The following is a 7,790-nucleotide window of genomic DNA, read 5'->3' on the forward strand; positions in this document are numbered from 1 at the left end:
CTCAGATGAAGTGTAGTACAAAGTACAGTATTGCCTGTTGGGCTAAAGCCTGAAATCTTATTTATCTGTTCCATAGAGCACAATTCTCAAATCTTAAGTACATGAGCCATACTTGGTCATGTGTTCTTCATAAACAAGTGCAGAGTAGTTTATTATATTTGACCAGATCATCTTTTGATATTGCTTTCAACAGATTACCCTGGCTATTACTGTGCACCTGTGTACTGTATGAACTTAGGCCTTCCTCCTGGTGCCAGCAGGCACAGGTCATGTGTGCACACCTCAGCCACTAAACTCCATCCTAGGGGAAACACAAGTCCATGTAAGATTTTCATACCTGTTAATATTTCTTGTAGATAATTTAGCTACAATTGTCATTTTATATTTTATTTTCCAGCTTACCAAAGAATACCTGGATCAGATGTACAAGGTGCCAGATAATACAGAAGCCTCAGATAGCTGCATCCAAAGCACTGATGATGACTATATTCCATCCAAAGACTCCACAGATGAAAGCAGTTCAGATGGATCTGACAAACCTATGGGCAAGGTTCCATCTGTGAAACAGAAGGTGTCGAAGCCTTGTAGAGGAAAGACATTGGACAGTACTCCGAAAGATAATGATGACAGGAGAGGAAAGAGTGACAACACGGACACAAACCTGGAAGGTGTGTCAGTGCTGAAGCTGCAGAAAAAGAAAGATGGTGGCAGACTTTACAATAAACCACATTATTGTCTGTACTGTCCCATACATTGCCTTAAAATGGCGAGGCACTTAGTACGCAGACACGGCGACGAAACGGCTGTAGCACAAGCAGTTGCCTTTCCTTTGAACTCAAAAGAGCGAAAATTGCATCTTGACCTTATTAGAAACAAAGGAGACCAGGCTCATAATAATGAGGTCCTAAAATCTGGTCGTGGAACGCTAATCCCAAAATACCAATCTGGAAAAACAGCGAAAGTAAGTGACTTTATGCACTGCATAAACTGCAAGGCTTTTCTTAAAAGAAAATCATTATGGAGGCACGTGTCCAGGTGCAGGCTCTCACAAAAATGCGATACAAACAAGCCCGGCAGAAGTCGGATCCAGTCACTCTGTGCTTTTGCACAGCCAGCCCCAGATGGCGTTACCAATAAGGTTTGGGAGCTGATAAATGGTATGCACCAAGATGACATTACAAACATCATCAAACAGCAGAAAAGTATTTTGAGATTTGGAGAATACATTTATGCAAAACATGGACATGACAAGACCAAACATGAGTACATTAGACAAAAGATGCGAGAAATGGGTAGACTAATTCAGCACGCGCAGAAAATGGGCAGACTGAAAAGGATTGAGGACTTCTATGTACCTTCCAACTTCAACTTTGTGATTGATGCTGTAAAGGGCGTGGCAGGCTTTGATGAGGAGAGAAATCTCTACAAAACTCCATCTTTGGCTCTGAAACTGGGCCATAGTCTGAAGAAGATCGCTGATATTCTTGAGTGTGAAGCGCAGATGGCAGAGTCTGACAATGAAGAATTTCTCAAGAATCTGAAGAGGAGCCGGGGTCTTTATGAGAAGAAGTGGGATGTGTGCGTGTCATCACGTGCCCTACAAACTCTAAAAGAGGGGAAGTGGAACACACCTCAACTCCTCCCTTTCACTGAGGATGTTAAGAGCATGCACACGTATCTTGACAAGTGCAGACAAGAATACCAAAGCAGGCTTAAAGATGATCCAAATAAGAAGAATTGGTCCAAGCTGGCCAATTTGACTCTTTGTGAGGTGATACTGTTCAATCGCAGGAGAGAGGGTGAGGTGTCAAAGATGCCACTTAGTGCCTTCACTCTAAGAGACAGCTCAGAAGTGCATTCAGATTTGGCACTAGGACTTTCAGAGTTCGAGCAAAAGCTCTGCCAGCATTTTGAGCGCATTGAAATCAGGGGGAAAAGAGACAGGAAAGTTCCCATTCTTCTGACTCCAGACATGCTCTCCTCAATGCAAGTCTTGGTCACACATCGACGGGCCTGCGGTGTCCCTGATGAAAATCCCTTTTTTTTCTCCAGACCTGAATCAGAAACACACTTAAGGGGATCAGATGCCATCAGACAGATTGCAAAGGAATGTGGGGCCAAGCATCCTGAAACTCTGTCCTCGACCAAGTTAAGAAAGCACGTGTCCACACTGTCCACAGTGCTAAACCTAAGGGATAATGAGATGGACATACTTGCAAATTTCCTCGGCCATGACATCCGCGTCCATAGGCAGTACTATAGACTACCTGAAGGAACGCTGCAGTTGGCTAAAGTGAGCAAAGTGCTGATTGCCCTAGAACAAGGCCGACTCTCAGACTTCAAGGGAATGAGCCTGGACCAAATCCAAATTGATCCCAACGGTAAATTGAGTTTAAACAATATTGATCTACTCCAGAGGAAATGTTTTCCTGTCATATTTGGGATAACCCTGTTTTTCAGAGGAAGTGCCAGAAGCCAGGGACAGCGATCTCTCCGATGCAGGGGAGGACCTGTCTTTCTCTTCATCAGCAGGTGGGTTACAACTACTACAGTAGTTATACCTTCCAACACAATAGGCGAGTGTGAAGATTAACCACATGCCAATGCATTTACCATATTGTGTGTTTTTCTTGAAGGATCCTCAACATCCTCCTCGAAGAGAAGTCTACCATCCGCAGACGAGTTTGATGATGTCACACCCAGAGGTATACCACAGGGTAGAAACTACTCTCTCCATTCTTTCATTGTCTTTTATAAACACTGACTAATTTAAAAAGGGAATGATTTATTGTTATGTTAACAGGGTACTCAACACCCAAGAAAAAAAAAGAAACTGAGTCTGACAGTGATTGCCCTGCAACAGGTATCTTTACATAATAAAATACCTCCTGCTATTTGAGTTACCTCTTTCAGTTTAGCAACCAAAAACAAATGCTGTTTCTTCCTATATTTTAACAGGATCCTCAACATCCACAGGAAGAAATGAAATGGAGGAGTCTGACGGTGACGACCCTACACCAGGTATTTCACACAATAGATCGTTTTATTGTTATTTGACTTGCCTGCTTTTACAGGGATGAAATTAAAGAAATAATGTGATAGCATTTGAATATTTGACCAAATGTACGCCAACTACTTTTGAATAGAAATTCTGTTGATTTATTTTGCAAAATTTAAGTTGGCAAAATTCAGTTAGAAAATAATGCCACTGTCATTATCTGAAAATATTATCAAAATGAGTACTACTACTGCACCAAGCTAATTTATAATTATTTCAGCCCACTGAAAAAAGAAATACAAATGCTGTGGAAAGACTTTATCCCACATGGATGTGCACTCGCACTCAAGCACAGTTAGGATCTTAAATATGGAGTCCAGTCTACTGCTCACAGGTCACACAGCATACTGGTTTTAGAAAAGACTGGGTGGCAATGCAGTGGCTGGAGTATCTACAAAACTGCTGTGTTTCAGTTGCCATTTTCCCAATTGTTTTTCCTTTTTCGCTCGTCTTGGTATTACATAGTGACCTGCATTTTTTTAATTTTGTAAACTATTTATTCCTCAAATAGGACAGAGAGCTGAACCTACTGCCACAGGTGTTCCACAAACTGATGTCATGGCACTTGATGTTCATATCTCCTGTTTATCTGTCTTTATGTTTTTCTCACAGAACAGAAAAACGGGCAGTATTAAAACAAAGTCTGATTTTAGTTTTCTAGCCCTAATACGATGATTTTATTTCAAAGCCGCAGAAATACTTCAACTATCTGAGAGACAGCTGAGTAAATTGTTACTTGTCTTTTGATCTGCTCAACATTTACTATTTTAACAGGATTGTTAACTCTAAAGAGAAGACCGGAAACTGCTGAGTCTGACAGTAGTGACCTTAAAGCAGGTATTTCACACTAAATGACCCCCCCCTCTATTTTACTCACCTGCTTTTATCAGTGTAATGTGTAATGAGGGCTTGTACATTCTAGCCTGATTGAAATGGCCTCTACCAGTGGCTCCAGTTAGTCACTGGGAGCAGAGAGCCTCAGTGACAAGTGCTGTCTCTCAGAGACTAAAAACCTGATTTCACCTGCATCTCAGAAGTCCAATTTCTTGATCAATATGTATCAAGACCAAGATGTTACTTCCATGTTTCTAAATACTGATTCTCTTGTCTCTTTCTTAGAATCGTCAAAGAGGAGACATTGGTCATCTGCAGAGGTCTGTGCTGTGGAAAAGACACTAATGACCTTCATACAATCTGGTAAAGTACCAGGAAAGTCAGATTGTGTTCGCTGTATCGAGGCTTCACCGGGAGCACTGAGAGGAAGAACTTGGACAGCGGTAAAGTTTTATGTTAAAAATCGCATCACTGCCTTTCAGCGTGAAAGTGCAAGAAGATATTACTGACAAAGACACACACAATGCCCACGTTTGGGTTGTTCTGTTAAAACTCTATCTGACAGCCAGTTGGCTGTGAATTATGAGATGTTGTGAGTACCTACGTGCTGGAGAATGTAGTGTTCAATTTTAAAATGGATTTATTTTCTATATGTATTCATGTTGCAGAAACAAAACAATACCAGCCAGTTGGCTGTGAATTATGTGAGTACCTGAGATGCTGTGAGTATCTACCTTCTGGAGAATATAGCATTCAGTCTCAGCATGTATTTATCCACACTATGGATATGTTGCAGAAACAATAAAAAACAAAAGGGAAATCGGCAGTGGTTGATTGTGTGCTCTGTAGATGGATGCTGGGCTGGAGGTAACATCTTTAATACTGAACCCATTGGAGTGTTCAGGCGGAGCAGCAAGCATGATTTATGAAAGGGGCCATCATGTTTATTAACTGTTTAATCAAACATTTGCACAAAAATTATATTTTAGAGTGAGAATCTGACCTGTTTCTTTAGAAAAATCTGTCATCTGACAGTCTGGACTATCAGATTCAGTGTTCATGTAATCTGACAAAGGTTTCAATCCTACAGCAGTTGGATTAAATGCCTGTCATGGATTTTGTAGTGCTAACAGTGCAGTTTAGTGCATGTGGAAAGATGTCACATGATTGGTCCCCAGGAGGTGACAAGATTGAGGTTTGATGAGACTGGTCCCCAAGGGGAGCAAAAATCAGGTTTTCAATTTTTTAAAGAGTTTCTTATATTTCAAGTGATTTTTGTGTTTACATGAATTTTTAATGATTTTAGCAGTTAAAACTATGTCTGTAGACCCTTCAGAAAGGGTGGTTCCCACTAGGCTGCTCCCTGTCAGGGGGTCCCACGAGGTAGTAAAAACGGGTAAGTGTGTGTGTGTGTGTGTGTTGGGGGGAGGAGCGACTCACTCTGGGGGCTGATCTTCAGTCCGACACCGACTCAGCGGACACAGAGCTCCGGGACCTGCGGCTGTTAAACTTTCAGAGGCAGAGAGAGATCACCGGAGATCTAACAGTGGGATCCTGAATCTGGCCGAGGAGAGATCGACCTTCCCCTGGCAGGCTGACGGGGTCTAACCTGTACAGGTAAGCTTCTCCCAGCACACACACACACACACACACACACACACTGCTGCAGGTACCAGTCGTGTTATTGAGAGCATCTGTGGGAGCTTTAACACATGCAGCCATCAGACTGGAGGAAGAACAGCACGTTAACACAGAATCAAACGTATTTAAACGTATTTCGTATTTCGTATGATTATACATGTGTATTATAACATCTAGAATGAAAGGTCCTCTCAGGTCAGGATCAATCAATCAATCAATCAATCTTTATTTATAGAGCGCCAATTCACAACAGTGTTGTCTCAAGATGCTTTCCATAAAGAGCAGGTCCAGACCAAACTCTTTAATTAAGAGAGAGACCCAACATGGAATCAGGAATTCAACATTAAGGATTGAAGAATTCCCACATGAGCAGCATCAGATATTATTAATAACCATTTTGGCTGTGGACTGAAGCCAGAACGCACAGGCAAGTTTTCACCAGCAGGAGAAGAACCAGGAGCATGAACATGTGGATAAGACGATATAAGATGAGGCGAAAAGTGAAACATCTTTGTGTGAATTCAGGCGTCTCGTAATAGAACAAAAGCAGACCTGTTGTCTCCACATGCAGGTGGGTCCTGGTGGTTTCTGTGCTGGTTTGGGATGCATTTCCTGCCACTGAATCAATACAAGGGGTCCTTAGGGTACAATATGTTTTGACCACTGATTGTGGGCACAGCAGATTGCCTTTTCCCATCCCTGTGGATCTGGATCTATGCGGTGAATAATGAAAGAGAGCCACTCTTTCATACTCTAATTAACCGCCAGCCAGCAAAGCGCCTGTGAGAAAGCCACTGATCCAATAAAGCTGTTGCACACTGCAGCCAATGCAACATCTGCAGCCCTCTAGTCTCACAGGTCTTTGTTGTAAGTGAATCATGCCAGAAATGTGTATATTGAGACAGTTTGATTGTCCTCATCCATAGTCAGTGTATTACCTGCAGTAGGTGGTGGTCAGCACAACCCAGTCTGGAGAAACAGGCAGGAGCCCCAACACAGACATGAAGCGACATACTGGTGTGGATGGGAGCTGCAGGAAAACGCATTTTAGCCTAAAAAGACCTAAAACGAGCAACAGCAGTTTAAGTGTACGCTGTATTTAGAATGTTTTTACTGCTCTACGTTGCTGTCCGAAAGCTGTTCTCTCCATCTCTCTCTTCACTCACTTCAAAGCAACCAGACTCCATTGACAAAAACAGTCATTTTAGCTCAGAAAACAGGAGTTCGCTGTGCCGCCACTGCCTCGATTAATGAACTACCATTAGTTAGTTTGGATCCAAAACAGCCATTCAAAACACTTAAGTCACACAATGATGCAAGCTATCTAGCTGATTGTGACAGCGGTAGACCAGCAACTCCCGTGTTCCGTGAGCTAAAATTACAGTTTTCATCAATGGAGTCTGGTGGCTTTGAAGCGAGCAGAGAGAAAGAGACAATGGCTTCAGTTCCCTGTTGAAAGATCTGTCTGGCTGCAATCTAAAACTCCCATCTGCCTCTCCAAACTGGGTGTGCACTGACCACAATCTACTGTGAGTAATACACCAACTATGGATAACTACCTCACACAACCCCACTCCAAATATTCCGAACCATTTTTAGATAGAAATGCACAAGCAAGAAACAGAAGACTCAGACTCTTGCAGGTTATAATGTTGCTTGACATCTTGCTTGATAACAGAGCTTCTCCATCTTAAATTCACCTGCGAGCACTGATGCAGCCTTCAGCATCCGTGCGTGCTCTGTAAACAGCACTATAGCACACTGAATGGAAACTCAAATTCAACCATTTGCTTTATTAACCACGTACATGAAGAAAGTCAATCAGTGCCATTACTATGTGTACGCATGTCCTCTAACCTTAACCCCAGTTTCACATGGAGCTGCAAATGTTAAAATGTAACACGACATTAGAGGGATTCTATGAATTATTGATGTAAAGACACTAAACTCTTGGCTTCAAATTTTTCCATATGACTGCTTATAGCAAGAATAAGTGCCGTTTTTTTTTTTTCTTTTGGAATAAGTTTCTCTGCTTCTAAATAAAAAATTGAGTCGATGAAATTCTCTGGCACGAGCAGGCGAGCTGCTTCTCCTCCGCCCAGGACCTAAAAAGGCACATGTCGTCTCATGACCATCAGTCCGTGCACATCTTTCCCCCTGAAAGGCACGTAGCGGCTGTGACAGGAATGCAAAGCAGAGAGGCTAGTTAATGATCCACCCCGCAGCGTCGGCTCAGGGCGAGGAGTTTGAAACATGG

Source organism: Pempheris klunzingeri, chromosome 2 (assembly GCF_042242105.1).
Source record: "Pempheris klunzingeri isolate RE-2024b chromosome 2, fPemKlu1.hap1, whole genome shotgun sequence".
Classification (NCBI taxonomy): Eukaryota; Metazoa; Chordata; class Actinopteri; order Acropomatiformes; family Pempheridae; genus Pempheris; species Pempheris klunzingeri.